General features: G+C 45.1%; 1 long non-coding RNA gene across 1 annotated transcript in view; it reads left to right on the forward strand.

Moving 5' to 3' along the window:
- The first annotated feature begins 709 nt into the window (after positions 1 to 709).
- The window catches only part of LOC126412081 (uncharacterized), a 30046-nt gene continuing 4663 nt past the window's right edge, over positions 710 to 26092 (forward strand). Inside the window, exons 1-2 of the long non-coding RNA XR_007575223.1 lie at positions 710 to 834; positions 13590 to 13737. This is a non-coding gene — a long non-coding RNA (uncharacterized LOC126412081). The remainder of the gene's footprint in view (positions 835 to 13589; positions 13738 to 26092) is intronic.

Raw genomic sequence — 26092 nt, forward strand, 5'->3', positions numbered from 1 at the left:
GTGCGTTTTAATAGAGCTAACGTGGGAATTTTACGCTCGGCCGTTAAGTAATCAGTGTGATTTACGAACTAGAAACATCTCTCAACTGCCGCTGGAGTGCGTTGCGATCGCGTCTACCACGTTGGGGCGCACGTACCGTATGCACAAGTCGCATCGTTCCTGAGTGTTCAGCAGCTCGTTGAACTTGGGCACGCTCAATGTTAACGTTCGACAGCACGGTCCGTGTGCCGACGGCTTATTACACGTGGCTCCCAATGACGCACTGCCGCCACCGGCCGTCACCGCGCCGCCACGTGCGCCGCAGTCCCACCCTACCTCTTTCAACCGCCCGTGTCGCCCCCACCACAGCTGCCGGCAGACTACGTCACGCGCTCCGGCCGCCGCGTCCTTTTTAAGCGCCCGTCCTGCGTCATAACAACGCCCCAGCCGCTGCCTGCTCTACCCAGCCCAGCTCCAGTGAGCCGTGTGACCGGTACTTCAGTCGAGCTCCGAAAGCCATTTCCTGCCTAAACGGCTGCTCGTTCCCCTCGGCTCCCGGACTCGCGTACGCGTCCCTGTGCCTCAGCCGTGTCGAGCGTTGAGGCCGGAATAGCTTCCGGGCCGCCGGGCTTTTCGGTCGTAGTTCCGGGAACCGTGTTCGCGCGACCACACCGTACTCGCGCGAGTCTAGACACTTCGTGTGGCCTCCGTAACTCCGCTGTGCCGTAGAGTCGAGTCCGCCCCGTGCTCCCACGACCGGCTATGCCTGCGTACTTTGGACAGTGAAGCTCGTGAACGCGTTTTCATCAGTACTGTTTTCTTCCCCCTCCCCTCCACGAGACAACATCTTTTCATGTAACTCAACACCAGCTTTGCCAGCCGCTACTGTCATCATAAGAATAAACGCCTGCCACGGTGGCCGAGCGGTTCTAGGCGCTTCAGTCTGGAACAGCGCGACAGCTACGGTCGTAGGTTCGAATCCTGCCTCGGGCATGGATGTGTGTGATGTCCTTAGGTTAGTTAGGTTTAAGTAGTTCTAAGTTCTAGGAGCTGATGACCTCAGATGTTAAGTCCCATAGTGCTCAGAGCCATTGAATCATGTTTTTGAACCAAGAATAAACCTGATGTAAACAATAGACAATGTTATAAAACTTTGAACATAGCTGCTAAGATTCAGTGAACGTGTCAGAATTATATTAGAACAAATAAGCCCTCGGTCACAAATATTAAGTCAAAACTCACAAGGTTTCGACGCTACTATGAGCGTCGTCTTCAGAATTAAACTAACTGTTCTAAAACATAATAGGTATATAAGACATTAATAAACTGAAGTGTGTACTCAAAATGGTTCAAATGACTCTGAGCACTATGTGACTTAACTGCCGAGGTCATCAGTCACCTAGGACTTAGAACTAATTGAACCTAACTAACCTAAGCACATCACACACATCCATGCCCGAGGCAGGATTCGAACCCGAGACCGTAGCGGTCGCTCCGTTCCAGACTGTAGCGCCTAGAACCGCACGGCCACTCTGGCCGGCAAAGTGTACACTGACTGCAAAAAGATGCAGTACTTACAAGCCACATTCTAAAAAAATCTCACCCGGAAAGGCGACGTCATGAAAAGTTGTAAATAAGATAAGATGGCGAGCCGCTAAGGGCTGCTCGTACCTGAGTGAACAAGGGTTGCAACAAAACTGAGGTGCCCACGTTAGAAAGTGTGGGCAAGTAAACATGGTGTTGCTACGAGCGCCATCTAGTAGCCACAGAAACAACTAGGCTACTGTACGTTCAGAATTAGACACATAAAATTGTAATGAAGCAGATTCAGGCATAACGTAAGCACTAATAATAATTACAATAATAAGATGAAGTTACATATTTATCTGCTTTAAACAGAGATATATTTTGTAACGTAAAAAAAAAACGTCACTTATGACATACAAGAAAACAGCATAGATGTAGCAGGAAAATAACATTTTCGCAAACTGCATGAGGAAATCTGAATCAAAGATCAAGCAACGGCTTTATACAGTCGAAAAAGTTATCATTTTGCAGTTGCAGCTGTTCGTTGAGAATAAGGCCATCATGACGAGATAGATGTTTGAAAATCTCCAATTCCTCTAAAACATCTAACCTACGCCCCTTCTTTTCGGTATGCCGAATATTGCTATCACCAATGGCTTTAGGCACGTGCCCAGTAATTGAGAGATGATCGGCGAAGGATGAATTTAGGGGACTGGTCCCGTTTTTTCTCAAAATGCTTTCACCATCAGATATAGAGAACATGTTTTGGAAGTACTGCATCTCTTTCCAGTCAGTACATAATTTAGTTTATTAATGTCTCATATACCTATTATGTTTTCGAACAGTTAGTTTAATTCTGAAGACGACGCTCATAGTAGCGTCGAAACCTGGTCAATTTTGACTTAATATTTGTGATTGACGACTTATTTGTTCTAAAATACACCATGTATTCTTCCGCGTTTGCTTGACTCTCAACTGGATTTCGTTTCACGTGGAGCGGAAGCCAAGCTGAGAACAATACAGTCAAGTACGGTCGTAACGATACGTTTTATGCTGTGTTACATGCGCAGTGACAGCGATAATGCGGGACAACAGCTTTACCGACTCATTAAGCTTTGGACAGCACTGCCCAGCCAGCGGTCCAACTAACCTGTAATGACGTGACCAGCTGCAGATCAGACGTAAAGAGAGACGAGCAAAGGAACTATATAGCCGTCCGCTGCGATCGAGCGGTTCTAGGCCCTTCAGTCCGGAACCGCGCTGCTGCTACGGTCGCGGGTTCGAATCCGGCCTCGGGCATGAATGTGTGTGATGTCCTTAGGTTAGTTGGGTTTAATTAGTTCTCAGTCTAGGGGACTGATGACCTCAGATGTTAAGTCCCATGGTGCTTAGAGCCATTTGAACCATTTGAAACTATATAGCTTCGAATTTCATTTAATTTTTAAAGGAATGAAATAATATTCAGCAAAACTCCAGGACTACTGCACGCTCCATAGGCGACCAGACGGAGGGCATAAAATACTCCCGTTCTCACCTGACATAGTATTCTAATTACAAATTCTAATTACAAACAAGAGTGTTGAAAATTTCTAGCTTTTAAACACAGGATAATTTTTCTGAGTGAGCTGTGTGTGATGCAAAAGCGTACTGCAGAGATTTCACCGTACTGTTGAATACTGAAGCCACTGAAAGTATTAATGACAGTCAGTCGTCTGGTAATCTTTTAGCTCCTTCTTTATCCCAATCGGAGAAATACATTTCAGTTCTGGAAGCGTCACCTGCTACGTTGGTAACGAGCCTATGAACAACAGAATCTGCGAAGCCAACCGGGTGCTGCCCTTCCCCCTCTTCTTTTGTGACGTCTATATCCAGCCAGCGTTCGGCAGTACACGTGAACAAACTGCTTGCGTTAGTTCCAGTACGTCTGGCAGCTTAACAGTGTTGTTACAGCTAGGCCCAAATCCCGTAACTTGGTTCCAGATCAGTTCTGTTCATATTTTAATGGTAAAGTGCCAAATGTAAAATGTATGGTGTACTCGATGCTGTGAAAATGATAATTTTCCATGTTCCTACGAAACTTATCCACACCTGTGGTACTGACATACTCCAAATACAAAGTATTTGGTTTTTCAAATGGTACAAATGGCTCTGAGCATTATGGGACTAAACTTCTGAGGTCATCAGTCCCCTAGAACTTAGAACTACTTAAACCTAACTAACCTAAGAACATCAGACACATCCATGCCCGAGGCAGGATTCGAATCTGCGACCGTAGCGGTCGTGCGGTTCCAGACTGCAGCGCCTAGAACCGCTCCGCCACCCTGGCCGGCTTGGTTTTTCATTTTTGCCTTAAAATTAAATTGTTATGTGTCCTTAATTTAAGCAACTTTTATTAATAGTCTTTCGTAAAATATTGATAATTAAGAATTTATATTTGAAATGAAAGCAGGAATTTCGTGTGCAATCTGTAATTAGAAAGAATAAGATGTGCATTACTAAAAAAAATGATGATGAATCTACGAGATGTGGGTATTTGAAATTAACTGAGAAAAAACAAAGACTAAGACGTGATTGGAACCTGCAAACCTTTAACTATAAGAGGTTTTTAGTCAATTACGCTAATGATTCCGCTACGTGTCCAGTAGGTATTTGCGTCTGAACTGAATCTAATACAGTCCCTCGGAAAACTTCAAAGCCGACTATTTTTGTAATTTTATGACAAACATTAACATCCACCTACTTCTCGGCACTTTTTTAACCGGGTTCCACACGCGTGTTTCACCACGGAACAGGGAGCAGCCTCAGCCATTATCATACTGCGCATCAACAGCGCGACAATCGGAGCACAACAGTGCGGAGACTATGACTACACGATTTTTGAAATGAAAACTACATAGCCAAAGCGTGATCGAGACAAATGTTGATGGTTGTTAATAAATTTGAATATCTTAAAGTTTCATTTAATGTAACATAGTAGTAATGTATCTAATAATAAGTAGGACACACATCCAAGAGCGGAGCAGCGCCAGTGTAAGAATGTTACGGGTTCGAGTTTTTGTTTGTTTACGTGAGGTTTATTCTTATGATGAACGGGGTATAGCCAGGCCCGCGAGGGCACGGCCACCGGGCACACCTGCGCTGACGTCACGCGAAGCTGGCAAATCACCGCCGACAGGTTCGCCTCCACAGACCGCCCAGCCTCAGTCGCGCTCGCGCTGACGTCACAACGAAGTGCGCGTAGCCCAGACATGTGTCGCACAAACAGGAAGCCTGCACTTTCTGGCGGCTGTGCCGCAGAAATGTGTCAACGGGGCGTGGCCACTCACTGCCGCGTCTTGCATGCGTTGGCGTGCATAGATGTCGACAAGCAAAATTCTGTCAACGTTTGGCGCACGGGCGCGGGTCGACAAAAAAAATGCATCGGCAGTGCGAACTGAGCCGCCCTACGGCACAGACGCGTTTTCCGCGACTCTCTAACTTCAGAACCACGTGGGTAGATGGTAGCGCGAGCTCTCCACAAACGCTTACGGAAGCTTGGCGCTCTCCGTTGGTTTCCGTGTTCGCTTCACCGCGTCCGCGAAATACGCGGTGCCCCACTATCGAGAGAAAAAGGTTCGTTTCGTTGCGGACACGCGTCCACTGTTCTTCCGCGCTCACTCGATCGGACCACGTGCTCGCCACACACCCGCCGGGATCGTTGTTAGAGCTGAACTGTTATGCAAACACAGTTATCGCAATCGCAGGGCGATGGACATTGCGATCTGATTTCCATTTTTGTCACTTGTTCATTTACTCATTTGTCACAATAAATACATTTTCGACAAGCGTACTTACGAATTCCCGTTACCACACCGTCACCGTCACCGCAGCCTACATCCTGAAGAAAGTGCGTAGTTGCGACAATAAAGTCACCTCACTGCAGGACTGACGTGTAAGCGGCAACAACCACACGCTCCCCCTTTCCCAGCATGCATCTGCTCTGTAGTGGGATCAAATTGTACAAAAATTTTAAGCAGACTTCTATGCAACTCAATTTAATTACATTTTTATGCTTTTTATTGTGTTAGTTTTAATTACTTCGGTTTGCCTTTAGTCGTATACTCTATCATAGGAGACAAAAAACCGTGAACAGACAATGGCTCGTCTTCACGACATCCAGGATATTAGCCAGGAAGTGCAATGAAAGGTCAAATTATTTGTGTTATGCATGACTTCCATAATTTTATCCTTGCATCATTATGTGTACTCAACGGCCATTAACATTTGTTGGTGTCCAGCGTAGCTACCTATAAATACTTTTTAAATGCTTTTATTTCAGAACCATAACAGGCATTCATTCCCATTATCAGATGGCTAAAGTTTTCAATTACGTAAATGTTTTCATCGGCAACATGTTGTCAGTTCCAGCATTGCACAAAAATATTTGAGTGTTTAGTGCTCCTTTATTGTTTTTTCATGGCAAATACATGCTAATATTCCTGCATTTATTTGGCTATAAGTTGTACACACCTAAATACTCGTACGTTTCACTGGACAGCGCTTCGACGTGCCATTCTCCCTATACCTTTCGAGGGCAATATACAAGTTGTTGTGCTCTATAACAGCACACACATTGTAAATAAATCAGTGCGGGACGTAAAACACACTTGAAAATAGTCTCCAAATCAGTTCGAGCTTCAAACATCTACTTTCCTCTTGATGTCTTTGTTTACAAAGTAAAAATTGGTTCAAATGGTTCTGAGCACTATGGGACTTAACAGCTGAGGTCATCTGTCCCCAAGAACTTAGAACTACTTAAACCTAACTAACCTAAGGTTCAAATGGCTCTAAGCACTGTAGGACTTAACGTCTGAGGTCATCAGTCCCCTAGACTTAGAATTACTTAAACCTAACAATCTAAAGACATCACACACATCCATGCCCGAGGCAGGATTCGAACCTCCGACCGTAGCAGCAGCGCAGTTCCGGACTGAAGCGCCTAGAACCGCTCAGCTACAACGGCCGGCAACTAACCTAAGGACAGCACACACATCCATGCCCGAGGCAGGATTCGAACCTGCGACCGTAGCGGTCGCGCGGTTCCAGACAGTAGCGCCTAGAACCGCTCGGCCACCCAGGCCCGCTACAAAGTAAAGAGCTACCATTTAGCAAATACATAATTGGTTTTATTATTGAGAAAAGATCTAAGCTAAGCAAAGGAAATATGTCGAAGGCACAGAAAAGACTTTTGCTCGAAAAATGAACTTATTAGTTAAAGACTCTAAGACAATTTGTTTTCAGCATCGTCTTTTATTTCGTTTATTGTTTTTAGTATCAATTGGCAGCGGAAATTTTAACAAAACATATCAGAGACATCAGATTGGATACTATAAATTATACCTACAGGGTAAACATTAATGAAACCGACAAACTGCAGGAGGGGATTTCTGCCTGGAAATGGAGGAAAAAAGGTCCAGAAAATGGACGGTGTGGCGCGAGATGAGCCGAGCGGTCTAAGGCTCTGCGGTCATGGACTGTGCGGCTGGTCCCGGCGGAGGTTCGAGGCCTCCCTCGGGCATGGGTGTGTATGTTTATCCTTAGGATAATTTAGGTTAAGTAGTGTGTAAGTTTAGGGACTGATGACCTTAGCAGCATAAGATTTCACACAAATTTTTTTTTTCATTTTTTGGATAACAGATCATCCCTGAACACTGTACAGAAGTGCATCGCATACACGTCACAACACATGTTCAAAGTGGCCCCCATGGGATGCGATCCACGCATTCACACGTCGCATCATGATCTGCTACACTCTTTCGCACGTTCCGGCCTCTCTCCGAATACCGTCACAGACGTTGTGAACGCGTTGTGGAAGGGTCTGCACATTAAGGGGTTTAATTCCAATAATCTAACAGGCCATGATACAGTGCCTCCGTGTCTTATGTAAAGTCCGGGGGAAATGTTGTTGTCGGCGAACTGTAACGCGGAAGTTGGGTGGTGCTGCGTCGTGCAAAAAGCACATAACTTGTCGTATTGCCAAAAGCAGATTCTCAAGCAGCCCAGGCAGGCTATTCCTCAGAAAGTTCTTACTCCTCAACCATTCTCCGAGGATTTTCTGTAGCCCATACATAACGATTATGTCGACTGATGTCAGTTCTGGTAAAATTTCCTTTGTCGGTAGAGGAAACTGAAGACAGAAATCCCACAATTGTGATGGTCTAGTGCAAAAACCATCGACAAATTCTTTCCTGTATAGCGAAATCCGCTGTCCTGATTGATAGGGATGGTGGTGGTTGTCATGCATGACACACATAGCCGTACTTTGGCTTACACCATATTGGCTGGCCGCTTGCCTGGAGCTTCTACTGAAGTTCATCTCAATGTCTTGTAGAACCTTGTCCTCCACATCTGATGTACACACAGTCCGCCGCTTAGCTGCACACTCGACTGTCTGAAAACAGCACAAAAACGCCCCAAAAGGGCTTCAAATGTTGTGTGATGTGGTCGGTGTCTGCGAGGGTACTCGCTTTTGTATAGCCTCGGTGCCTCTCGACCGTTTCCATCTGCCTGGCCGTACACTCCCGACATGGACACCGGGCCATCCTGCTGCTTGCAGTACGCTGCGTCACTCGCACAGCCTGCAACACACAAGGAACACACGGCACGTGGTCAGAGGAACTTTTAATGGTCAGCGCCATCTACAATGACAACGATGCATTTCCGGACACATGTTGATAAGACATTTATTCTCCCATTTGTCGTCAGGAATCCGTCCATGCAGTTTGTCGGTTTTCTTTATGTTCACCCTATATACAGGGTGTTTCAAAAATGACCGGTATATTTGAAACGGCAATAAAAACTAAACGAACAGCGATATAAATACACCGTTTGTTGCAATATGCTTGGGACAAGAGTACATTTTCAGGCGAACAAACTTTCGAAATTACAGTAGTTACAATTTTCAACAACAGATGGCGCTGCAAGTGATGTGAAAGATATAGAAGACAACGCAGTCTGTGGGTGCGCCATTCTGTACGTCGTCTTTCTGCTGTAAGCGTGTGCTGTTCACAACGTGCAAGTGTGCTGTAGACAACATGGTTTATTCCTTAGAACAGAGGATTTTTCTGGTATTGGAATTCCACCGCCTAGAACACAGTGTTGTTGCAACAAGACGAAATTTTCAACGGAGGTTTAATGTAACCAAAGGACCGAAAAGCGATACAATAAAGGATCTGTTTGAAAAATTTCAACGCACTGGGAACGTGACGGATGAACGTGCTGGAAAGGTAGGGCGACCGCGTACGGCAACCACAGAGGGCAATGCGCAGCTAGTGCAGCAGGTGATTCAACAGCGGCCTCGGGTTTCCGTTCGCCGTGTTGCAGCTGCGGTCCAAATGACGCCAACGTCCACGTATCGTCTCATGCGCCAGAGTTTACACCTTTATCCATACAAAATTCAAACGCGGCAACCCCTCAGCGCCGCTACCATTGCTGCACGAGAGACATTCGCTAACGATATAGTGCACAGGATTGATGACGGCGATATGCATGTGGGCAGCATTTGGTTTACTGACGAAGCTTATTTTTACCTGGACGGCTTCGTCAATAAACAGAACTGGCGCATATGGGGAACCGAAAAGCCCCATGTTGCAGTCCCATCGTCCCAGCATCCTCAAAAAGTACTGGTCTGGGCCGCCATTTCTTCCAAAGGAATCATTCGCCCATTTTTCAGATCCGAAACGATTACTGCATCACGCTATCTGGACATTCTTCGTGAATTTGTGGCGGTACAAACTGCCTTAGACAACACTGTGAACACCTCGTGGTTTATGCAAGATGGTGCCCGGCCACATCGCACGGCCGACGTCTTTAATTTCCTGAATGAATATTTCGATGATCGTGTGATTGCTTTGGGCTATCCGAAACATACAGGAGGCGGCGTGGATTGGCCTCCCTATTCGCCAGACATGAACCCCTGTGACTTCTTTCGGTGGGGACACTTGAAAGACCAGGTGTACCGCCAGAATCCAGAAACAATTGAACAGCTGAAGCAGTACATCTCATCTGCATGTGAAGCCATTCCGCCAGACACGTTGTCAAAGGTTTCGGGTAATTTCATTCAGAGACCACGCCATATTATTGCTACGCATGGTGGATATGTGGAAAATATCGTACTATAGAGTTTCCCAGACCGCAGCGCCATCTGTTGTTGAAAATTGTAACTACTGTAAATTCGAAAGTTTGTCTGCCTGAAAATGTACTGTTGTCCCAAGCATATTGCAACAAACGGTGTATTTCTATCGCTGCTCGTTTAGTTTTTATTGCAGTTTCAAATATACCGGTCATTTTTGAAACACCCTGTATGTACACACACATACCTATATTATGTACAGAACTTTTGATGATAATTAGACTTTTTAAGTTGTTTGAGGGCAGCACAAAATTAAAAAAGGCGGTGGGTGGAAGGAGGTCAAAACAGTTCTTCAGAATTACAGTTTAAATTTAATTAACTTTATACTGACATCGTAAGTGGCTATACCAATATAAATATATGTTTGAGGAGATATTAAAAATTAAAATTATTTGTGATTGGAGTATTCTGAGTATCTGCTTAGTGTACTGATCTTGGTCTCTATTTTTTTTTATATGGTCATTGTTATGGTGCTATGTGGTGCAAGTGTTTGTGAGACAGTGCCTAGGAAAAGAGTGTATCTGATGGAGGTAATAATTTGACAATATTGATGTCTTTTACTCTGGCATATGTTCTAGTGGGAGTTTTATGTGTGCAGTTTAACATGGATCTGAAATAAGGCATTTGAGCTGTGCAGGTGGGTTTTCTATGAACTTCATGCTATGGATTCCACTTCTTATTCTAAGACGTAGAAAGCTGATGCCCTCATCTGTTCGATGTTCAGAGATGAATTTGATACGAGGGTGTTGTGGTGCATGTTACTCATGGCACTTGACATTGTTTCCTGGCTTGATAGTTCACGAGCGTCTTACATACTTTGTTCATCTCCATTTCCTCTACTTCACTGTGGTGCGTTGTAAGCAGTTACCGTTTACACTATATCGCCATATCCACTTGCTGTACCACTGAATATTCCACAGCCGAGCGGTCTGAGGCGCTGCAGTCATGGACTGTGCGGCTGATCCCGGCGGAGGTTCGAGTCCTCCCTCGGGCATGGGTGTGTGTGTTTGTCCTTAGGATAATTTAGGTTAAGTAGTGTGTAAGCTTAAGGACTGATGACCTTAGCAGTTGTCCCATAAGATTTCACACACATTTGAACTTTTTTTTTTAATATTGCACAACTCACCACACGATGCTCAGCAGAGCCGTTCCCTATTCCCTTCTGCTCACAAACTGTGGAAAGAAGACAGACCTCTGTATATACATTGAAAGACAAATGAAAAATAAAGAAAAAACGACGCATCAAGAAGGAATTATCCGAATGGGTCGGTAATAGGTACATGTTATTTACGTGTACAGACAAAATGGAAATGAGTGTATGGCATTGTTGGCCGGGAGGCCCCGTCCGGTGAAGTTCGGCCGCCGAGTGCATGTCTTATTTCAGTCGCGCCACACTGGGCGACTTGCGTACCGATGATGAGGATAAAATGATGATGAGGACAACACAACACCCAGTCCACGTGCGGAGAAAACCCCAACCCGGCCGGGAATCGAACCCAGGTCCGTTTGCACGGAAGGCAAGCATGTTACCATAAGGCAAGCATGTTACCATCCAGCCAATCAGGTGGACCGTGCACAGCCAGAAAAATAATTACAATTTCAGAAAAATTAGATGATTTATTCAAGAGGAAGGACTTTACAAACTGAACAAGTCAATAACTCTTTGGATTACATCTGGCCCTTATGCAAGCAGTTATTCGACTTGGTACTGACTGACAGTTTTTGGATGTCCTCCCGAGGGATATCATGCCAAATTCTGTCCAGCTGGAGCGTTACATCGTCAAAATCCAGACCTGGCTGGAGGGCCCTGCCCATAATCCTCCAAGGCCTCTGAAACTGAGAGACCGTGCTGGCCAATGTAGGGTTTGGTAAACACGAAGACAAGCAGTGGAAACTTTCGCCGCGTGTGCGCAAGCATTTTCTTGCTGAAATGTAAGCCCAGGATGGCTTGCCATAAGGACCAACGAAGCTGGGTGTAGAATATCGTCGACGTACCTCTATGGTGTAAGACTGCAGCGAATGAAAACCAAATGTGACCTGCTATGTAACGAAACGGCATCGCAAACCATCAGTCCTGGTTGTTGGGCCGTATGGCGGGCGACACCAGGCTGCTAACCCGTCGCCGTCCGGAGCGTCTCTGGACACGTCTTCGTGGGTCATCGGGGCTCAGTTGCATGTGGCACTCATCACTGAAGATAGTTCTACTTCTGTCAATGGGATTCCAGGTCGAGGACATGTCTGGAGACGCCGCGGACCCATATGGAACGCAAACCCGATTGTAGCCCACTATCCTACCCGACGACCAGGATGTCATGTCAAATTCTGTCCAGCTGGCGATTTACATCGTCAAAGTCCCGAGTTGGTTGGAGAGCCCTGCCCATAATTGTCCAATTTGGGAAAGATCCGGCGACCTTGCTGGCCAACGTAGGGTTTGGTAAGCACGAAGACAGAGAAGTGGAAAACTCTCACTCATAACAGGAACATTCTGGTTATCGTCCTCACATCACAGCAGTGCGTCGACAATATTCTACGCCTCGTTTTGTTGCCCTTCATGGCAAACTATCCTGGGCTTACATTTCAGTAAGATAATGCCCACCCACACACTGTGGGATTTTCCACTGCTTACACGATGTAACGCGCCAGTTGATCAGAAAGTGGCACGATATCCCTCAGAAGGACATCCAACAACTCTGTCAACCAAAGCCGTACCAGATAATTGCTAGCACAAGGATGAGAGGTGGACCAATGCGTTATCGACATGCCCAATTTGCGAATCTCTTTCTCCTGAATAAATTATCCAGTTTTTCGGAAATCTGTCGATTTCTATCCTAGTGGTATAATTCGTTCGTTTTTTGGTCCTGGAGAGTATTATTCTGTATGAGCTCTGATTTCTCTTATCTTGTCTTCACAGTGTTTACGGAAGATGTACCTCGATGGGAGTAGAATAGATCCGTAGTCGGTCGCAGATGCTAGTTTTCTAAACTTCGTCAATAGCATTTCACGAAATAAATGTCTTCTTTCTTCGTGGTATACACACTTTGGTTCATGGAGAATTTCTGAAATACGCACGTGTTGATCCAACGTTGTGGTAAGAAATATGGCAGCACACCTGTTAACTGCTACGATGTCTCCCTTTAATCTGACCCCAAACACTCGAGCAGTATTCAAGACTGGGTTGCGGAAGTGTTTAGTACGTGGTATGGTTTACAGATGAGCTACACTTTCCTACAATTCTCCCAATAATCCCAAACCGACCGTTCACCTTTCCTACAGCTGACTTTACTTGCTTGTTCAATTTCATGACGCTTTGCAACGTTACCCCTCGATATTTAATAGACGTCATTAGGTCAGGTGACACACCACTAATACCGTATATGAATATTACAGAACTGTTTCTTATACTCATCTTCATTAGCTTACATTTCTCAGATTCAAAGCAAATTCCTAATGGAAGTTTTCTCTTACTCAGCTTGTATCCTATTACAGTCACTCAATAACGACACTTTCCCATAAACTACAGCGTCATCAGCAAGCAACCGAGATTGCTGCTGTCGCTATATGGTGCAGTCCTAATGATATCTTGATCTACGATTATGTTCACCATCCAAGCGGAACTAATAGGATCTATTACTTGAATGTCTTCGAGCCACTGCCAGTCCAGGCACGTATTCTGTATGCTTGGACCTTCATTAACAGTTTTCAGTGTAGAGCTGTGTCTATGATTAAAATGACAAATACAGTGTGACTATAAAATTTGAAGACTGATTTAAAACTCAGGTTAAATGATTTATTATTATGCTCGGACATTCGCCAGTTTTGCTCTTTGTCAGTGTGTTTCTATGTGTATGGATAAGCTGACGGCGAGGGAAGAGTACTGGTTATGACAGAGACTTTTATGTTTGGTGCTGATGAGGCGGGAGACTACGCACACCCCATCTTCAGCCAGGACGGGGACTACCCAGCCGTAATGCGTCAGAGGGTGGACGCCAACAGCGCAGCAGAGGGGCGGCCCCGCTCGCGGTTGCCAACTTTCACTCAGGAGGAGATAGCATACCTCAGAGGTAAGCTTATGTCGTTCTACCAGCTTCACTTCGATCGAAGCACAGTAAAAAACAACCACGCCGTGGTATATCGAACACAGCTGCCAATTTAACAATATTATGCTCTTCTTTTGCTTCTTGTACATTCTAGCCTTCTGCATCGCATTCTTCTTCTTTGCTTCTTTTTTCATCTGTCCCTTCAGACTCAAGAACTATGCTTTACAAGAACTTCCGAAAGCAGAGGCTGCTGCTTTCTCTTTCATAGTGCACAATCTTGTCTTTCTGTTAGTTCACATTTACGTACTAATTTCCGAAGCACATGTTCAATAATTATTCATGAACTTTCTACATGGCTTTATTTTCTTTTAATGTCATTTAGCAACCAGACAAAGAAAGGACCTCTAAATGTATTTTACTATACTGATGCAAGTATGGTCTACACTACTCCTAAATAATAACATCTCTTGCTTAAGTATAAGATATATTTCGCTTTGTTAACCCATTTTAATGTGTCGATACCAGCACCACCACTGTTATACAAATACTTAATACAAACTATTCCATGTCTGTTCAAGTAAATGTTTCGAACTGCAGCAAACATAGCTAGAAAACTGCAGATATGATCCACCATTTTTGGAGTTTCATCACATCTTATATGCCATCTGTTTCGTTATCTGTGATTGGTAATCACCCCAGCGCCTTCAGATCCAGAAGTATTTGGACGGCGACCAAAAACTTTATCCAGCTGAAGAATTTCCATGGCTTACATAAATCACCTGAAACAACGAACTTCCTTCCCTATCCTTTTCCTCCGTCGCTAACGACTTAATTATAGACAGGACGATAAACGTCGGTCATCATTCCTCTGTAAAAGACCATAATTGACAGGTATAGGAAGGTGAAGGAAGGGCAAATAGTTCCTGATCAGTTATTCACCTATATATGTTAACTTCCAATGTTTTGACTGTCTCGCTTATTATTGTGAATTATGCTAAGAGAAAGCTGTGATTTATGTACTGTATATACAAGTTGCAAGACAGTATTATAGAGTTTCACGATAGTAAAATATGAACTTATAAGACCGTAATGTTGCAATAGTTATACATCAATGAGCCATAACATTATGATCAGCCGTGCGGGCTAGCCGCGCGGTCTCGGGCACCTTACCTGGGTTCGCGCGGCACGCCCGTCAGAGGTTCGAGACCTCTCTCGGGTGTGTGTGTTGTCCTTAGCGTAAGATAGTTTAATTTAGATTAAATTTAGTTTAATTTTGATTAATTTAGATTAAGCCTAGGGACCGATGACCTCAGCAGTTTGGTCCCAAAGGAACTTATCACCACCATTATGATAACTGCCCACCACGAGGCAGGGAAAATATGCAACAAAACAAAGACGAATGGGGAATAATCCTAGCGACGATGCGGATTATAATGGGGACAATTCTCTAACATGGCCGACTTTGATGACAAAGGGCAGAATGTTATAGCCTGGCGCCTAGGAACGAGCAGCTGATCTGTTGCTCAAGAACAAACAACGTGAAAATCTGTGGAAAGTATTTGAAGAATGGTGAAGACGCGAATAGGCGACATGGTGTTGGACGTCCACGCCTCATCACAGAATTGGGAGGTCGGTGGCTTTCCCACTCTGTAAAGCACGATAGGCAGCCACCTGTGGCAACTCGGACAACAGAATACAATGCTGGTGCAGACACAAGTACTTGAGAACACACCATTCTGCACACATTGTTGAGCATGGTACTCCACATTTGACGCATAGCGTTCCGACGTTGCCACAATACAGTCAGCTATCATTGCAGTGAGCACGGAATTATCGAGGTTGGGCCGTGGATGAATGGATACGTGTCACCTGCTTGGATTAATCACGTGTCTTGTTATACTAGTTTGGCAGTCGAATCCAGATATGCCATCGTCCAAGTGAACAGGTGCTCGGAACCTGAACCAGTCCATGGACACAGGCCAGAGGGGACAGTAATTACGTGATAGGGGACATTTCCCAGGGCTTATATAGGGCCTGCGTTAGTAATCAAACCGTCTATGACAATTATGTTCATTGCGGACTTTGTTCCACACGGCCTCCATCCTGTCATGTTTGATGTCTTCCAAAACAGTAACAGCATCTTTCAGTTGGATAATTGTTCACGTCGAAAGATCGCGATCATGATAACATAGTATGAGCAGCGTGATAGTGAACTTACGTCGATATATTGGCCACCAAATTCGCCTGATAAGGACCTGATGGAACACATCTGAGACACTATCTGGCACCAGCTCCAAATGCACAAACTATCGGCCCACAATTTACAATGTGCATACACATGCGGTGACAGGAGCTTCCATAAAATTATAAAGAACGTTTCAAAGCCATTGCACACAAGTGCTGCTCTATGGGTCCCAAATGTGGACCAACACGCTATCAAAGAGATGGTCATTATGTTTAAGATGATCATTATGTTTCGGCGTAAATACGAGTACATTATATTGACCTAAGAGATGGGTGAGTACCTCCCAAACGAAAGGATATTAGTGAATGCCTGAGAGGTTTACTGACACGCTGTCGCCTCTGCACTCTTCTCTGACAATCCTGGCGTTAGTCAAACCATGCACTCATTGGTCAAACGACACCATTGATCCAGGTTCCATACCATCTGTTTAAAAGAGCTTTGGAGGACTTAAGATTAAATAAGCAGAAGGAACAGATAACATCCCATCAGAATTTCTAAAATCATTGGTTGAAGTTACAGCAAAGCGACTATTCACGCTGGTATGTAGAATGTCTGAGTCTGGTGACATACCATTTGACTTTCGGAAAAATATCATCCACAGAATCCGAAAAATGCAAGAGCTGACAAGTGCGAGAGTTATCGCTCAACCAGCTTAACAGATCATGCATCGATGTTGCTGACAAGAATAACATACAGAAGAATGGAAAATAAAAATGAGGATGTGCTAGATGACGACCAGTTTGCCTTTAGAAAAGATAAAGGCAATTCTGACGTTGCGGTCAAGCAGGCAAGTAATACTAAAGAAAAATCAAGACACGTTCATAGGATTTGTCGACCTGGAAAAAGCGTTCGCCAATCTAAAATGGTGCAAGACGTTCGAAATTCTGAGAAAAATAGGGGTAAGCTAAGGAAGAGACGATCAATATACACTATGTACAAGAGCCAAGAGGGAAACCCGAAGTGCTCGGATTAAAAAGTTTGTAAGATAGGGATGTAGTTTTTCGCCCCTCTTGTTGAATCTGTACATGGAAGAAAATGATGGAAATAAAAGAAAGGTTCAGGAGTGGAATTAAAATTCAAGATGAATGGATATCAGTGATACGATTCGCTGATGACATTGCTATCCTGAGTGAAAGTGAAGAATTACGTGATCTTCTGAATGGAATGAACAATATTATGAGTAGTCATCAGTTTCCAGCACAGTGCAGAAAATACGCTCTTGTTATGCTCCACTGTACGGAAGTCGTCTTTGCATTGTTAGTGCGTTAAAAAGCAGTGAAGTCATTGTCAGGTTGCCTTATGGGATTCTGAATCACTGAGCTTGCAACATGTTTTCGAAACCCGTTTCCGACTACTTGACGTTGATACCGTTTTGAAACATGCTTTGAAGCAAGTTTCGAAACACGGAAACAGCTACCTGTAACAGTGTCGGCACAGATCAAAGGAAACAATGTTCCAGGCCAGTTACCGCATGTCACCGGTGCATAGCGCTACTGTATGTTAGTATGTTGCATTGTGTCGTCTGTTGTATAGAACTGTTACGCTTTTTTGTTTTCCCATGCTGTAATAAGCGTTTCCGAAACAAACAAACAAAAAATGCTGTGGACTAGGCAGGAGATTGTCGAGTTGTTATCTTTGTAACAGGCTGAGGACTCTTGTGGAATATATGAAGCAAGCAGCACAAGAATAGCAATAAAATGCAAGATGCTCTGCAGAGAACTGCTGCTACTTTTCGTAGAAAAAGACTGCATAGAAAAGAAAATAAGGTCGTTTGTAGTCGCTTGCTTCGAAATGTGAAATAAATACTCAAGGCTCTGGAATGAATCCCCCGTTGTCAAAAAACGAAGATTAATAGCACGTCTGGTTGTAACTGTTTTCCTGAAATTTCTATCTTTTTTAGGAAATGGTGATACCATATTTGCCAGAAATCCAACATCATTATTATATATCCGAGTGAATTTAGGAAACTAGAGCTGTCATTCATTTCCTATATGTAGCAAATTTTTACCATTAATTCTTCTGTAGTGTGTTTTTGCTGACCAACGACGACGAATGTATGCAAACCAGCAAATCGATTTGATGTAACAACTAATTCAATGTTATTAATTATTACTAGCTACTATACAAACTCTCCTTCATCAGTATCGTAGTTTTAAAACCAATAACTAGATTCTTTGATAAACACAACTTTCTGTAAAACTCCGAAACGCTGAGCGACGGTTAAAAGTCACGACAAATGAGTAAAAAAAAAAGAAAGAATGACGGCGACGTCTTTCATTTTGTTTGCGCGGACCTTCGAGTCTTAATCATGCAGGAACACATGTTACAGCTGCCACGTCTCTGGACATGACGTGGCAGTTAGTACGGAAACAATACAACAAATAGCGTTGCAGACGATGGAAACACACTGAGAAATGTTTGCTGCCAGTGTGGACAGAAATAAGAAACAAAGTCGGAAACAGGTGCGAAACGCTGCAGGAAACTATGTTTCCAACTGAAAAATATTTCCAGTGGAAGAGTGGCCGCGGCTTAAGATTCTGGAGGCACAATACATCGCTCAGTTACACTGTAAACAACTTTCCACACTTGCGGCTGCTGCCACCACCACTACGAGGGGGGGGGATAGGATTCGAATGATTGGGATATGCTCTTTTATTTAAAACATTAGCAAAATGCAGGAACGGCTCTTACGGCATCTGTATTGCATTGTGTTGGGAAACTACAGCCGGCGGCTTCCGCATCACAGTTCCTTCAGGCCCAGTCCGCTGCCACTGCGTGCGCCTGCTGCTTCTTCTCACAACGGTCAGCGCCTTGGATACGACTGTCAATACCCAGGCAGGAGATGGGGCAGGGTCTCCACACGTGCACAGACAACAAGTGACAGAAGTGGGCACGTAGTCAGACGGCAACCTGCCGATACTTGCTCCTGCCAGAAGCTGAATTCTCCGCTAGGGATGGGAAAAACCGACTGGTTAAAACCGATAGCGGGTTTTTAGCTCTGAAAAACTGATATTTTTCGGTGTTTTTGCCTCAGTTATAAGAGGTGTCTTATTATTCACTAATAACCGGGTAAAAGAACCGAAATATCAATTAGTCATTGCATCAGTCCTAAAATTTTTGCTTTTTAAATAAACCTTTTTTAAATAGCGAGGAATTTTTATTTTTGAGCTTTCCATTGCTGTGAAATATTGCTTAGTTGTAGAAAATGGGAAATGCTATCAGTACTATTTTAACAACAATTCGGACAACAAACATGTGGCATAACAATAGGTACACCATTGCTGAGACAATACTGTAACTGTTACCCTGTGGCGTGGCCTGTTACATGGTACACGTATGCATGCAATGTGCAACACTTACCCCATCTGTTCTATATGGTAGTTTCTAACTCGGGAGGAACCACAACCAACTTACGACTTCATGTGAGCAGAAAACTTAAAACTTCACAATTTATTCATAGATTACGATAAAAATATAAAGTAGCTTATCTGCTGCCTGTGTCTACATTATTACGCATTTATCTGCTTGTAGCCCTAGAAAACGGACAAATTAACACGAAACAAATAGTGTTATGCTCCTCGATTACAACATCATTTTTGAGCAGAGTTTCAAAAAATTTGAATCAGTAGGAGAATACTGTTTACTTTTCGTAGCATTCAACCACTTACCACTTTTCGAGAAAAGCAGCGAACGATGGTCGGACTAAGTTTTCTTTCGTTTGTCTATTTAATTAAGTATTTTGATTCTATGTATCTTGAAACTAAGGGAGACAAAACTTTTCAGACACTGTTCGATTTCTGCATATACTACATGAAGAAAAAGCTGAAAATCGGTTATTTCACCTGTTATTTTGATCGGTTTTAACAATCAGTTTAAACTGGCGTTTAAAAATAAAGAAAAAAACGATACAACCGAAAACCAATTACACGAAGACAGTAACTTGTTCTCGAAAGAACAGTTACTGTTGATGACCGTGCAGCTTTTCCCTGGAGTAAATGATGACTAACTGAAAACCTCAGCTGCCGACAGGTGGTGTTGATATACCTCGATGTGGACAGCTGAAAATGTGTTCCCCGACCGGGCAAATGTCTATAAGGTACAATACATACACTCCTGGAAATTGAAATAAGAACACCGTGAATTCACTGTCCCAGGAAGGGGAAACTTTATTGACACATTCCTGGGGTCAGATACATCACATGATCACACTGACAGAACCACAGGCACATAGACACAGGCAACAGAGCATGCACAATGTCGGCACTAGTACAGTGTATATCCACCTTTCGCAGCAATGCAGGCTGCTATTCTCCCATGGAGACGATCGTAGAGATGCTGGATGTAGTCCTGTGGAACGGCTTGCCACGCCATTTCCACCTGGCGCCTCAGTTGGACCAGCGTTCGTGCTGGACGTGCAGACCGCGTGAGACGACGCTTCATCCAGTCCCAAACATGCTCAATGGGAGACAGATCCGGAGATCTTGCTGGCCAGGGTAGTTGACTTACACCTTCTAGAGCACGTTGGGTGGCACGGGATACATGCGGACGTGCATTGTCCTGTTGGAACAGCAAGTTCCCTTGCCGGTCTAGGAATGGTAGAACGATGGGTTCGATGACGGTTTGGATGTACCGTGCACTATTCAGTGTCCCCTCGACGATCACCAGTGGTGTACGGCCAGTGTAGGAGATCGCTCCCCACACCATGATGCCGGGTGTTGGCCCTGTGTGCCTCGGTCGTATGCAGTCCTGATTGTGGCGCTCACCTGCACGGCGCCAAACACGCATACGACCATCATTGGCACCAAGGCAGAAGCGACTCTCATCGCTGAAGACGACACGTCTCCATTCGTCCCTCCATTCACGCCTGTCGCGACACCACTGGAGGCGGGCTGCACGATGTTGGGGCGTGAGCGGAAGACGGCCTAACGGTGTGCGGGACCGTAGCCCAGCTTCATGGAGACGGTTGCGAATGGTCCTCGCCGATACCCCAGGAGCAACAGTGTCCCTAATTTGCTGGGAAGTGGCGGTGCGGTCCCCTACGGCACTGCGTAGGATCCTACGGTCTTGGCGTGCATCCGTGCGTCGCTGCGGTCCGGTCCCAGGTCGACGGGCACGTGCACCTTCCGCCGACCACTGGCGACCACATCGATGTACTGTGGAGACCTCACGCCCCACGTGTTGAGCAATTCGGCGGTACGTCCACCCGGCCTCCCGCATGCCCACTATACGCCCTCGCTCAAAGTCCGTCAACTGCACATACGGTTCACGTCCACGCTGTCGCGGCATGCTACCAGTGTTAAAGACTGCGATGGAGCTCCGTATGCCACGGCAAACTGGCTGACACTGACGGCGGCGGTGCACAAATGCTGCGCAGCTAGCGCCATTCGACGGCCAACACCGCGGTTCCTGGTGTGTCCGCTGTGCCGTGCGTGTGATCATTGCTTGTACAGCCCTCTCGCAGTGTCCGGAGCAAGTATGGTGGGTCTGACACACCGGTGTCAATGTGTTCTTTTTTCCATTTCCAGGAGTGTATGTAGAACTGTGGACAGTTGGGAATGTGAGTCCCACGGGAAGCGTGCAAGGGATAAATCGCTGCAGTCGCGCTATTCATCTGTGTCCTCGGTGGCTCAGATGGGTAGAGCGTCTGCCATGTAACGTAAGAGATCCCAGGTTCGAATCCCGGTCGGGGCACACATTTTCAGCTGTCCACATCGAGGTTGTTGAAACACCTGTCGGCAGCTGAGGTTTTCAGTTAGTCATCATTTATTCGAAAACCAATTGTTCCAGCGATAACCGCCATCCCTGCTGTGCGCTACAATCCCCCATGCATCCAGCTCCTAGAGGACAGGTAAGCTGGGTGCTGCGTCACTATCCATTCCTCCATCCAAGTCTCTATGAGATACTTCCACACATTCTAACACGATTAAACTAGTAATGATGGCTTGAACCCCTCCCTTCTGTAATTCTCTTTAAAAGACTCATCTTTTATTGACACAACTAAAACGCTATGCACATTAAACAAATAGATAGTACACACCATCTACAACACGGAAGTTTTGAGCTGCAGAACAATTCTGCGACTATTATCTTCAGGGAGCATGCTTGATAGCAATTCACAACTGTATACGCTAAGCCGCAGAAAACAAGTCCTAAGCAGCGAAGAGAAAGCTGAAAGGTGGAAGGAGTGTACAGACTGTCTACACGAGGATGACGAAGGCAATGTTACCGAAATGAAGAGGCCGTGGACGAAGATGATATAGGATATATGATACTGCGAGAAGAACTTGACAGAGCAATGAAAGACGTAAGTCGAAACAACGCCACAGCAGTAGAAGACTTTCCGTCAGAACTACCATATTCATAGCCTTTGGAGAGTCAGCCATGACAAAACATTTTGATCTGGTGTGCAAGATGTTTAAGACAGCCGAAATACCCTGAGACATCAAGAAGAATGAAATAATCCTAATTCCAAAGAAAGCATGTGCTGACTGCTGTGATATTACCGAGCTACAAGTTTAATAAATCATAGTTGCAAAATACTGACGCGACTTCTTTAAAGAAGAATGGGAAAAAAACAGGAGGAAGCTGACCTCAGGTAACATCACTATGGATTCCGAAGAAAAACGCGAGGCAATACTGACCTTATGGCTTCTCTTAGAAGACAGGTTCATGAAGGGCAAACCCTAAGTTTATATCATTTGTAGATTGCGAGAAAGTTTCTCAAATTGCTGAGTGGAATACTCTCTTTGAAATACTGGGATGGGAAGGCTATTTGGAACTTATACAGAAACCAGAAGGTCGAGGGGCATGAAAGAGAAGAAGTGGTTGAGAAGAGAGTGACACAGGGTTGTAACCTGTCACTGATGTTATTCAATCTGTACACTGAGCAAGCAGTAAAGGAAATCAAAGAAAAAATTGGAGTAGGAGTTACAGTTCAGAGTGAAAAAATAAAGACTGTGAGGTTTGCCAGTGACTCTGTAATTCTGCCAGAGACAATAAAGGACTTAGGAGAGCAGCTAAACGGAATGGACAGTTTCTTGAAAGAAGAATATAAGCTGAACATCAACGAAAACGAAACCAGGATAATGGAATACAGTCGAATTAAATCAGGTGATGCTGAAGGAATTAGATTAGCAAACGGGAAACTTAGAGTATTAGACAGTTTTGTTATTTGTCCGCGAAATAACTGAGGGTTGCTGAAGTAGAAAGGGCGTAAAACGTGCAGTGGCAATAGAAAGAGAAGCTTTTCTGAAGAAGAGAAATTTAGTGACATCGATTCTAGATTTAAGTATTGGGAAATCTTTTCTGGAGGTATTTGTCTGGAGTGTAGACGAAATAGTGAAACAGGAATATAAACTTTTGAAATGTGGTGTTACGGAAGAATGCTGAAGATTATGTATGTACATCAGGTAATTAATGAGGAGGTACTGAATAGAGTTTAGGAGAAAAAAATTAGCATAACGAAAAATTTACAATGAGAATTTGGATGGCTACATAGTAGTCGAATGAAGTCGGGTGATGCTGAGGGAATTAGATTAGGAAATGAGGCACTTAAAGTAGTAAAGGAGTTTTGATATTTGGGGAGCAAAATAACTGATGATGGTCGAAGTAGAGGGGATATAAAATGTAGACTGGCAATGGCAATGAAAGCGTTTCTGAAGAAGAGAAATTTGTTAACATCTAGTATAGAATTAACTGTCAGGAAGTCATTTCTGAAAGTATTTGTATGGAGTGCAACCCATGTATGGAAGTGAAACATGGGCGATAAATAGTTTGGACAAGAAGAGAATAGAAGCTTTCGAAATGTGGTGCTACAGAAGAATGCTGAAGATTAGATGGGTGGACCATATAACTAATGATGAAGTATTGAATAGAATTGGGGAGAAGAGGAGTATGTGGCACAACTTGCCAACAAGAAGGGACCGCTTAGTAGGACATGTTCTGAGGCATCAAGGGATCACAAATTTAGCATTGGAGGGCAGCATGGAGGGTAAAAATCGTAGAGAGAGACCAAGAGATGAATACACGAAGCAGATTCAGAAGGATTTGGGTTGCAGTAAGTACTGGGAGATGAAGAATTTTTTTTTGTTGGGGTTTAAGGGCACTCAACTACTGAGGTCATTAGCGCCCAGTCACAATCGTTAGAGCACATGGAATCTAGTAAAACTCAAGGGGAGGGGGGGGGGGGGGGGGGGGGGGGGCGGGGACACCAGAAAGTCCTTACAAAGATGCAGATAAAATAAGTAAAAGAGTTAGATGTCTTTGGACAAGCCAGTCAAAGTTATAAAACGCAGAACACGAGCAGTTGCTCGAGCGTCATCAGCTAAAATATCCGGTAAAGTAGATGGCAGGGACAGGACAACACGAGATTGACTAAAGCGGGGACACGACAATAAAACATGGCGCGCTGTTAATGCTTGACCACAAGGGCACTGCGGGGCTGGGTCACTGGAGAGCAGGTAGCGGTGGCTAAACCGGCAATGCCCAATCCGCAACCTGGTCAGAAGGACCTCTTCTCGCCGAGTTGGTCGGGAGGAGGTTGTCCAAGCAGTTGGGAGCGGTTTTACTGCCCGGAGCTTGTTTCCTTGAAGGGATGACCAAGCATTCCACCACAACGACACAAGCCTCTTACAAACAACCCCACGAACGTCAGATGACGGGACACAATGGGAGGCTGGAAGAGGCAGGAGGACTGCAACATTGGCTGCAGCATCAGCAGCCTCATTCCCAGGCACTCCTACATGTTCGGGAACCCACAGAAATCTGACAGGAGAACCATTATCAGCGAAAGAATGGAGGGACTGCCGGATCCGTTGCACCAAGGGATGGACCGGATAGGGGGCTCCAAGGCCCTGAAGAGCACTGAGTGAGTCAGAGCAGAGTACATGCGATGAATGGCGGTGGCGGTGGGCATACTGAACGACCTAATGGAGAGCAAAAAGCTCGGCCGTAAAGCTGGAACATTGGTCGAGGAGCCAGTATTTAAAGGTGACGGCCCCGACGACAAAGGCACAGCCAACACCATCGTCAGTTTTGGAGCCATCGGTGTAAATAAAGGTGTGACCGGCAAGTCGAGCACGAAGTTCGACAAACCGTGAGCAATACACTGCAGCCGGAGTACCCTCCTTCGGGAGTGAGCTGAGGTCGAGATAAATATGAACCATAGCCTGGAGCCCTAGGTGGTGTCGGGCTCTCACCCTCTCTGAAGTTGGTAGGGAGGGCAAAATCCAATTGGCGAAGCAGGTGACAGAAGCGGACTCCAGGGGGCAGCAGGGCAGACACATACAACCCATACTGACGGTCGAGGGAATCGGCGAAGAAGGACTGGTAAGAGGGGTGGTTGGGCATTGACAACAGCCGGCAGGCATACCGACACAGCAGTACGTCGCGCCGGTAGGTCAATGGTAATTCGGCAGCTTCAGCATAAAGACTCTCAACGGAACTAGTGTAGAAGGCTCCGGTCGCAAGACGTAACCCCCGATGGTGGATGGAGTTGAGACGGCGTAAGAGGGATGGCCGAGCAGACGAGTAGACAAAGCTCCCATAATCCAGCTTCGATCGGACTATGGACCGATACAAGTGAAGCAGGACAGTGCGATCCACTCCCCAAGATGAACCACTAAGAACTCTGAGGACATTAAGGGAATGTGTACAACGGGTCGCCAAATAAGAGACGTGCGGAGACCAACAAAGTTTCCTGTCCAATGTGAGCCCTAGAAACTTAGTTGTTTCCACGAATGGGAGAACAATGGGACCGAGATGTAAGGATGGCGGAAGGAACGCTTTATATCGCCAAAAGTTGATACAAACCGTCTTCTCTTCAGAGAACCAGAAGCCATTTGCCACGCTCCATGAGTATAGGCTGTCGAGACAACGCTGAAAGCAGCACTCCAGGAGGCATGTTCTCTGGGCACTGTAGTAGATCGTGAAGTCATCGACAAATAGAGAGCCTGAGACATTAGGTGGAATGCAATCCATAATTGGATTGATCGCGATGGCAAAAAGGGCTACGCTCAAGACGGAGTCCTGAGGCACTCCGTTCTCCTGGAGGAAGACGTTGTACAATACGGAACCCACACGTACCCTAAACTTTCGATTTGTTACAAAGGAATCAATAAAAAGGGGCAGGCGACC

Source organism: Schistocerca serialis, chromosome 7 (genome assembly GCF_023864345.2).
Source record: "Schistocerca serialis cubense isolate TAMUIC-IGC-003099 chromosome 7, iqSchSeri2.2, whole genome shotgun sequence".
Lineage (NCBI taxonomy): Eukaryota > Metazoa > Arthropoda > Insecta > Orthoptera > Acrididae > Schistocerca > Schistocerca serialis.